The 10214-nt window shown below is 55.1% G+C and overlaps 1 long non-coding RNA gene across 1 annotated transcript; it reads right to left on the bottom strand.

Moving 5' to 3' along the window:
* Window positions 1-1231: 1231 nt before the first annotated feature.
* LOC139763367 (uncharacterized) lies at window positions 1232-3219 on the bottom strand. Its single transcript, XR_011716105.1, has 2 exons — window positions 2512-3219; window positions 1232-1669 (listed from the first exon to the last, which is right to left on the bottom strand). It is a non-coding gene; the product is annotated as an uncharacterized lncRNA (long non-coding RNA).
* Between the last annotated feature and the right edge of the window lie 6995 nt (window positions 3220-10214).

The raw sequence follows: 10214 nt of genomic DNA, 5'->3' as shown, positions 1-10214 counted from the left end.
ACATGTATAGGTAGGTATACACACACACACACACACACACACACACACACACACACACACGCACATACTGTATTCTCGAGGTGGTGTATGCATCATTTCACCTCTGAATATCTTTGCTTGACGTTTGATTTCTACTTCAAAAAAAAGAAAGTTATCTCTAAAACGAACAAGTGAACTTAGTCAAAATATGATAATATGTTTCTGTCTTCTCTTCATCAATAGTGTGTGCGTGTGTGTGTGTGTGACGTGTGTGTGTGTGTGTGTGACGGGCACTAATACATCCTTGGTAAACTAGTCGTAACATTTGTTCCTTTGCGACACAGGGGATGAAACCAGTACGTGTCCACGGACGCTGGGTGGCGCTCCTTACAACCATGATGGTGTTCACGTCCTTGGCCATGGCCGCACCCGTCCGTGGTTACGGACGTCTTCTGGGATACAGCATGAACCGCGACAGCTACCGGCGTCCCGAGGCCTTCCTGCAAGGCACCTTCGGCAGCACAGGGAGGCTGGGGGGCCTCCCCTACGGGAGCTACGCGGGACGCCCTCTCTCCTACAGCCTCGAGGTCGATGGTGACGAGGGCTTCGGGGACGCAAGTCTTGAGAGGAGCTTCTACTGGTGAGGTCTTGGCCTCTGCCACGCCTTCAGGAGGTCCTACTGGTGACGTGTGGTCCCCTGCCACGCCTTCAGGAGGTCCTACCGGTGACGTGTGTCCCTTGCCACGCCTTCAGGAGGTCCTACTGATGACGTGTGGTCCCCTGCCACGCCTTCAGAAGGTCCTACTGGTGACGTGTGCCCCCTGCCACGCCTTCAGGTCCTACTGATGACGTGTGGCCTCTGCCACGCCTACAGGTACGGAGAGGAACTGGCCTTACAGCTCAGGACTCCGTGGCCTGAGGAAGGGATTGAGGAACGCAACATCAAAAGGGGGACAACAAAGAGAATGGACCCACATGATCCCACTTGGATTCACCAGCTTCTCCAGAAGAGAAATGAAATCTATATCAAAGTGTCTAATTACCCTTTACAAGATGGAAGGTTCAAGTCACCTTTGATCTATTCCTATTAAACCTTTCCTCCTCCCTCCCTCCCCTGACATTTGTAGCCTCGTTCTTTAGTCTCTGAAGAACATCAAAATGTTCACTGTACATTTCGTGCCTTAACCTCTTCACTATAAGCCATTGTACAAACTCACCATCTTGATCTTGGGAAGTAAATAACACAGAATAATATGAAGTCAAGATTTATTATGATATCTCCATGATGGAAGGGAAGGTGGCTGGCTGACATGTTTAGCGGTTCTCTGGTCCATGATGGAAGGGAAGGTAGGTGGCTGACATGTTTAGCGGTTCGCTGGTCCTTCTGTGTTGATGTAGAGTCGACTCCCGGTGTCGTGTGTTGCCCACCAGCAGCAGCAGCTGGTCATCAGCCATAGTAAGTTCTCTCTAGACTGTACACTCCGTAGCCCCTGGGATCCACTACCTCCAGGCTATACCCGCCATAGTGGCCTGGGTACCTGCGTCCGTGGGCCAGGCCCTGCAGGACAGGGTTGGCCCTCGGGGGTCCGTGGTGGTAATAGCCGCCCCTCTGAGCCATCACGGACGGCAGCGCCACCACCAAGAGCTGCACCAGCAACAACACCAGCGGCCCGGAGCGGAAGCAGGAGCCCTGAGGTCAGGTCAAAGGTCATCAGTTCCACCCATCCACCATATCATATGACCCATCCTCCTAACTTGACTTGGTCAGACATCAATATCTAATGTTCCCCTTTGATCCAACTTTGATTTTGATCATCAATTTGAAATGGTATTTTGATCTAGATGGTAACGAAGGAGGAGGAGAGGAGAGGAGGCGGAGGAGGAGGAGGAGGGGAGGAGGAGGAGGAGGAAGAGTGAGTGAGTGAGTGATACGAATTGTGGAAATGTTGAGGAAAGGAAGTGTGGGTGAAGCTTACCTTCCAGGATCAGCTGGAAGGTAAGGTGAGGTGGCTGTGGTCGGGGCTGTTGTAGGTCCCAGGTGCCACATTGAGGCTGTCTTGCTGGAGGCCGCCAGGGCAGTGTGTGGTGCGTCATCATGTGGAGGGAGAGGTACAGGGTGGTGGAATGAAGATATTAAAAGGAAGTTGGTGGAGGAAAAGAAGGAAATCGTGAAGCTGTTAGTAATGACTAGAAGACAAAGAATGTTGGATACAAATCCCTGAATGAAAGACCAAAAATGATGATATTCATCAAGCCAGAGAACATTTCTGAAGAAAATGAACTAAGACTTTAAAATGGAACAGCAAACTGTCTTGGAAGGGGATGAGAATATGCAGAAGAGAGAGATGCATGTGGCAGGAGTGAAGGTGTAGTAGACAAGTCTGGGAATATGTTGGTAACAGATGATGATGTTTGTAAGAGATGGAAAGAATGATTGAAAGATCTGGTTGAAGAGAACGGCGGAAGTGACTTGACCATTGGTACAACTGTAATAGAAGTGTGTACAAGAGAGGAACAGCAGACAGGACTCACCATATTTCAGGGGGAGGTTGTTTCTGCTGGATCGTCAAGAACCAACTGTTGTGTGCTGGCTGGTGGCTGGACATTATATATATATACAGAGAGAGAGAGAGGCGCCACACACTGAGGCCAACACGAGTTTTTGGACAGGTAGGAGGGGACTGAGAACGGGGATTTCCTCTGACGCACATCTCTCATCTTTTCTTCCTAAACAGAAATGCATTTACTGTCTCTTTTCAGACTGTGGGTTGGGATGACGTAAGAGATAGATATGATCTGGAGAATGAAATTTGGAGAAAAAAAATATGATCTTCCTTTAAGGCAACACTATTATGTTCTTTGGCACACACCTTCCTATTGCTATTATATCATTCTGTCCTTGTTACACACACCCCGGCACCGCCACACATGCAAGCGTCCACCTTCACGTGGAAAGGTTATATATATATGTATTAAGAAAATAAATCAACTCTGTCGTAGCCACTATCCGTTACGCTTTGCAACGACTAGCCTTGGCTGTCGACCCACAACACAGCAGACCTGGTTGAAGAGGACGACCAGTTCATCATCACCCTACCTGGACACTGGGTCCAGACCTGGTTGAAGAGGACGACCAGTTCATCATTATCCTACCTGGACACTGGGTCCAGACCTGGTTGAAGAGGACGACCAGTTCATCATTATCCTACCTGGACACTGGGTCCAGACCTGGTTGAAGAGGACGACCAGTTCACAGGTCCAGGGGTAGAGAGGGTGGGGTCTGGCCAGCACCAAGTGTGAGGTAGACGACCTGCCAATATATGTAAGATGAAGATAATGTTTACTGAGGGAGAGACATGTGTGTGTGTGTGTGTGTGTGTGTGTGTGTGTGTGTGTGTTACCCATCCTATCCCAACAGCTGATTGGTCTGTGGTGATTGGACAATGAAATGTCCTTGTTGTTGGGAAGGTATTATATGATTAAGGGACATTTAAAAAGGCCTCCTCAAGCAAGAAGTTCTCAGACTTAACATATTTAACTTTATGGTGTTAACACTGACTCTCTCACGCGCGTGTGTGTGTGTGTGTGGGGGGAAGATAAAGGGAAATAAAACGATAGATGATGAAAACAATGAAATGAGTGATCCTATTGGGTCTGGTCAACGTTGTTTACATCAATACACTGTGTGGGGGGGAGGGAAACAGCCAGTGACGTCAATACCAATTTTCTCAAGTGATTCACACAACGAATAAGTTGGACACAATCGTAATAATCAGTGATTGTAACTTTGCTACGTTCAACACATCTCTGGACCTGGTAGAGGGGGGCGGGGCTGGGCCAAAGAAAACGATCCAGTGTTCCTTTGTTAATAATAATAATAATAATAATAAATAATAATAATAATAATAATAATAATAATAATAATAATAATAATAATAATAATAATAATAAACATCCACCCACTTCGTTTTAACAACTTGCTGTGGCTTGGCCAGACCCCGCCCGCACGCCCGCACGCACGCACGCACGCACGCCCGCACGCACGCACGCACGCACGCACGCACGCACGCACGCACGCCCGCACGCACGCTTGACTGTAAACCAATAGCTTGAATCTTTAAGGTTACCCACCGAGGTAAACGTTTCCCATCACTTACAGGGAGCGCCATCACCACTACCACCCCCCTCACTCCCCTTCCTTCCCATTCCCCCTACCCTTTCCCCCTTTCCCCTCCCCCCCCAGACGAAACTCGGGAATGGTATAAACTGCAGAGCACATGAGGGAGGGGAGGGGAGGGGAGGGGAGGGGGGAAGGAGAGGGGGGAGGGGCATGGAGGGGGGGTATTTACCGTGGCTGGGGGGGGGTCCACAGGTGTGGGGGGGGTGTGGGTGTGTGGGGTGTGTGGGGGTGTGGGTTGGTGTGTGGGGGGTGTGGGTGTGTGGGGTGTGTGGGGGTGTGGGTTGGTGTGTGGGGGGTGTGGGTGTGTGGGGTGTGTGGGGGTGTGGGTTGGTGTGTGAGGGGTGTGGGTGTGTGGGGTGTGTGGGGGTGTGGGTTGGTGTGTGGGGGTGTGGGTGTGTGGGGTGTGTGGGGGGTGTGGGTTGGTGTGTGGGGGTGTGGGTGTGTGGGTGTGTGGGGGTGTGGGTTGGTGTGTGAGGGGTGTGGGTGTGTGGGGTGTGTGGGGGTGTGGTTGGTGTTGAGGGTGTGGCGTGTGGGTGTGGGGGTGTGGGTTGGTGTGTGGGGGTGTGGGTGTGTGGGGTGTGTGGGGGTGTGGGTTGGTGTGTGAGGGGTGTGGGTGTGTGGGGTGTGTGGGGGTGTGGGTTGGTGTGTGGGGGTGTGGGTGTGTGGGGTGTGTGGGGGTGTGGGTTGGTGTGTGGGGGTGTGGGTGTGTGGGGTGTGTGGGGGTGTGGGTTGGTGTGTGGGGGGTGTGGGTGTGTGGGGTGTGTGGGGGTGTGGGTTGGTGTGTGGGGGTGTGGGGTGTGTGGGGTGTGTGGGGGTGTGGGTTGGTGTGTGGGGGTGTGGGTGTGTGGGGTGTGTGGGGGTGTGGGTTGGTGTGTGGGGGTGTGGGTGTGTGGGGTGTGTGGGGGTGTGGGTTGGTGTGTGGGGGTGTGGGTGTGTGGGGTGTGTGGGGGTGTGGGTTGGTGTGTGGGGGGTGTGGGTGTGTGGGGTGTGTGGGGGTGTGGGTTGGTGTGTGGGGGGTGTGGGTGTGTGGGGTGTGTGGGGGTGTGGGTTGGTGTGTGGGGGGTGTGGGTGTGTGGGGTGTGTGGGGGTGTGGGTTGGTGTGTGGGGGGTGGTGGGTGTGTGGGGTGTGTGGGGGTGTGGGTTGGTGTGTGGGGGGTGTGGGTGTGTGGGTGTGTGGGGGTGTGGGTTGGTGTGTGGGGGGTGTGGGTGTGTGGGGTGTGTGGGGGTGTGGGTTGTGTGTGGGGGTGTGGGTGTGTGGGGTGTGTGGGGGTGTGGGTTGGTGTGTGGGGGGTGTGGGTGTGTGGGGTGTGTGGGGGTGTGGGTTGGTGTGTGGGGGGTGTGGGTGTGTGGGGTGTGTGGGGGTGTGGGTTGGTGTGTGGGGGTGTGGGTGTGTGGGGTGTGTGGGGGTGTGGGTTGGTGTGTGGGGGTGTGGGTGTGTGGGGTGTGTGGGGGTGTGGGTTGGTGTGTGGGGGTGTGGGTGTGTGGGGTGTGTGGGGGTGTGGGTTGGTGTGTGGGGGTGTGGGTGTGTGGGGTGTGTGGGGGTGTGGGTTGGTGTGTGGGGGGTGTGGGTGTGTGGGGTGTGTGGGGGTGTGGGTTGGTGTGTGGGGGTGTGGGTGTGTGGGGTGTGTGGGGGTGTGGGTTGGTGTGTGGGGGTGTGGGTGTGTGGGGTGTGTGGGGGTGTGGGTTGGTGTGTGGGGGTGTGGGTGTGTGGGGTGTGTGGGGGTGTGGGTTGGTGTGTGGGGGTGTGGGTGTGTGGGGTGTGGGGGTGTGGGTTGGTGTGTGGGGGGTGTGGGTGTGTGGGGTGTGTGGGGGTGTGGGTTGGTGTGTGGGGGGTGTGGGTGTGTGGGGTGTGTGGGGGTGTGGGGTTGGTGTGTGGGGGTGTGGGTGTGTGGGGGTGTGTGGGGGTGTGGGTTGGTGTGTGGGGGTGTGGGTGTGTGGGGTGTGTGGGGGTGTGGGTTGGTGTGGGGTGTGGGGGGTGTGGGGTGTGTGGGGGTGTGGGTGTGTGGGGGTGTGGGTTGGGGTGTGTGGGGTGTGGGTGGGTGTGGGGGGTGGTGTGGGGGTGTGGGTTGGTGTGTGGGTGGTGTGGGTGTGTGGGGTGTGTGGGGGTGTGGGTTGGTGTGTGGGGGTGTGGGTGTGTGGGGGTGTGGGTGTGTGGGGGTGTGGGTTGGTGTGTGGGTGGTGTGGGTGTGTGGGGTGTGTGGGGGGTGTGGGTGTGTGGGGGTGTGGTGGGTGTGGGGGTGTGGGTTGGTGTGTGGGGGTGTGGTGTGGTGGGTGTGGGGGTGGGAACGTTTTCTTTCTTTCGTCTTGCTTAACACACCTGCTCCCCACACTGCCTGGCCCTGGATACACGTGGTCATCTGCCTACGTGCTACAGGTAAGGTTCAACAGACGGGCTGAACACGTGTTTATGAGCACGTATCAAATCTCTGGGGGTGGGGGAGGGGGGAGGGGGTGGAGGGGGTTGTACACTATGGAGTACATGTGTTACAGAGCTTGGTGTACACATACGTCACGGCCACCAGGTGTACACGTGATCAAGACCTCCAGAAGGATGTGTACACACGTGTACACCACGTGGTCGTTCACGTGACCAGGCCTTGTGCTTGTGTACAGTGTCCTCAGGATGTGTACGGTGCACGTGGTGATCTGGGTCATCAAGTCCACCATGTGATGGCCACGTGGTGGGGGGGGACAGCATGATGGCCACGTGGTGGTGGGGGACAGCATGGTGGCCACGTGGTGGGGGGGGACAGCATGATGGCCACATGGTGGTGGGGGACAGCATGATGGCCACGTGGTGGTAGGGGCGGACAGCATGATGGCCACGTGGTGGTGGGGGGGGACAGCATGATGGCCACGTGGTGGTGGGGGACAGCATGATGGCCACGTGGTGGTGGGGGGACAGCATGATGGCCACGTGGTGGTAGGGGCGGACACCATGATGGCCACGTGGTGGTGGGGGACAGCATGATGGCCACGTGGTGGTGGGGGACAGCATGATGGCCACGTGGTGGTGGGGGACAGCATGATGGCCACGTGGTGGTGGGGGGACACCATGATGGCCACGTGGTGGTGGGGGGACAGCATGATGGCCACGTGGTGGTAGGGGCGGACACCATGATGGCCACGTGGTGGTGGGGGACAGCATGATGGCCACGTGGTGGTGGGGGACAGCATGATGGCCACGTGGTGGTGGGGGACAGCATGATGGCCACGTGGTGGTGGGGGGACTTCATGATGGCCACGTGGTGGTGGGGGACACCATGATGGCCACGTGGTGGTGGGGGACAGCATGATGGCCACGTGGTGGTGGGGGACACCATGATGGCCACGTGGTGGTAGGGGCGGACACCATGATGGCCACGTGGTGGTGGGGGACAGCATGATGGCCACGTGGTGGTGGGGGACACCATGATGGCCACGTGGTGGTGGGGGGACACCATGATGGCCACGTGGTGGTGGGGGGACACCATGATGGCCACGTGGTGGTGGGGGACAGCATGATGGCCACGTGGTGGTGGGGGACACCATGATGGCCACGTGGTGGTGGGGGGACACCATGATGGCCACGTGGTGGTGGGGGACAGCATGATGGCCACGTGGTGGTGGGGGACAGCATGATGGCCACGTGGTGGTAGGGGCGGACAGCATGATGGCCACGTGGTGGTGGGGGACAGCATGATGGCCACGTGGTGGTAGGGGCGGACAGCATGATGGCCACGTGGTGGTGGGGGACAGCATGGTGGCCACGTGGTGGTGGGGGACAGCATGGTGGCCACGTGGTGGTGGGGGACAGCATGGTGGCCACGTGGTGGTGGAGGGACAGCATGGTGGCCACGTGGTGGTGGGGGGCAGCATGGTGGCCACGTGGTGGTGGAGGGACAGCATAATGGCCATGTGGTGGTGGGGGGACAGCATGATGGCCATGCACAGCTGCATGGAACACCTATGTCCCCTGCAGTGTAGCACAGCTGCATGCAACACTTATGTCCCCTGCAGTGTAGCACAGCTGCATGCAACACTTATGTCCCCTGCAGTGTAACACAGCTGCATGGAACTGTGACCACTGCAGTGTAGCACAGCTGCATGGAACACCTGTGTCCCCTGCAGTGTAGCACAGTTCCATGGAACACCTATGTCCCCTGCAGTGTAGCACAGGTGTACGGAACACCTGTGTCCCCTGCAGTGTAGCACAGCTGCATGCAACACCTGTGTCCCCTGCAGTGTAGCAGAGATCCATGGAACACCTGTGTCCCCTGCAGTGTAGCACAGCTGTACGGAACACCTGTGTCCCCTACAGTGTAGCAGAGATCCATGGAACACCTGTGGCACCTGCAGTGTAGCACAGCTGCAATGGGATATCTGTGTCCACTGCAATGTAGCACAGCTGCATGCAACACCTGTGCCCCCTGCAGAGTAGCAGAGCTGCATGGAACACCTTTGTTTCCTGCAGTGTAGCACAGCTGCACGAAACACGTGTGTCCCCTGAGTGTAGCACAGCTGCATGCAACACTGTGGCCCCCTGCAATGCACCACAGATACCCCCAGTGACATAGCCAGGGATACATACACACACACATGGGTCTTACGACACCCAGCTCTTTAGATAATTAGGGTGGGAAATAATGAAACCTGCTCATAAGGATGAAAATCATGGACACAGTTATCAGGATATGGGGCCAAGATAATGTTATGGGTTAGGCACTCCCCCCCCCCCCATACATGGTTTTTGAGTGCAGTCTGACGATAGAGTACAATCTACTCGCTCATCCAATCATTGACAATTGTTATCCTGATTACATGACGTCACTGGCTGTTTCCCTCCCCCCACACAGTGTGTTGATGTAAACAACGTTGACCAGACCCAATAGGATCACTCATTTCATTGTTTTCATCATCTATCGTTTTATTTCCCTTTATCTTCCCCCCCCCCCCCCCCCCACACACACACACACGCGCGAGAGAGTCAGTGTTAACACCATAAAGTTAAATATGTTAAGTCTGAGAACTTCTTGCTTGAGGAGGCCTTTTTAAATGTCCCTTAATCATATAATACCTTCCCAACAACAAGGACATTTCATTGTCCATCACCACAGACCAATCAGCTGTTGGGATAGGATGGGTAACACACACACACACACACACACACACACACACACACACACGTATGTCTCTCCCTCAGTAAACATTATCTTCATCTTACATATATTGACAGGTCGTCTGCTTCACACTTGGTGCTGGCCAGACCCCACCCTCTCTACCCCTGCACCTGTGAACTGGTCGTCCTCTTCAACCAGGTCTGGACCCAGTGTCCAGGTAGGATAATGATGAACTGGTCGTCCTCTTCAACCAGGTCTGGGCCCAGTGTCCAGGTAGGGTAATGATGAAGTGGTCGTCCTCTTCGACCAGGTCTGGACCCAGTGCCAAGGTAGGATAATGATGAACTGGTCGTCCTCTTCGACCAGGTCTGGACCCAGTGTCCAGGTAGGAGAATGATGAACTGGTCGTCCTCTTCAACCAGGTCTGGACCCAGTGTCCAGGTACGATGATGATGAACTGGTCCCTATCGACCAGTGCTGGGAAACGCCTTCCACCTTCGGACCTAGTGAGGCTTTGGGGTGAGCTGGTCGAGTCGCCCAGCAGCCAAAGTCTGGAAACCTAGGAGTATCGGATCCTGAACCAAGGTTGGTCGTTGCAAAATATAACGGATGGTGACTATTATGACAATGCTAACTCAACGTTTTTTTTTAACACCGTGTTTTATTTTTTTTCCTTTTTGGTTCCCTGAGGTTGAATACCGGCGAGAGAGGAGAGCGGGGGAACATGCCAAGGCCAGAGGTGACATAGCTCCTGGGGACGAAATGTCAAAAACACAGGAAACGTTGTCTTTGATGAGAAATTTGAAGGGATTCTAAATTTTTCAAAGTTGCTTTGTACCCAGGAAGAGGGAGATCCCCCATCCCATGACCGTCAGAAAGTCTCAAAAGAGACAGTAAATGCATTTCTGTTTGGAAAGAAAAGATGACAGATTTGCGTCAGAGGAAATCCCCGTTCT

This window comes from Panulirus ornatus, chromosome 46, assembly GCF_036320965.1.
Source record: "Panulirus ornatus isolate Po-2019 chromosome 46, ASM3632096v1, whole genome shotgun sequence".
Taxonomy (NCBI): Eukaryota; Metazoa; Arthropoda; class Malacostraca; order Decapoda; family Palinuridae; genus Panulirus; species Panulirus ornatus.
Note: the sequence above shows the minus strand (reverse complement) of the source record. Positions and strands in the feature narration are given on the sequence as shown.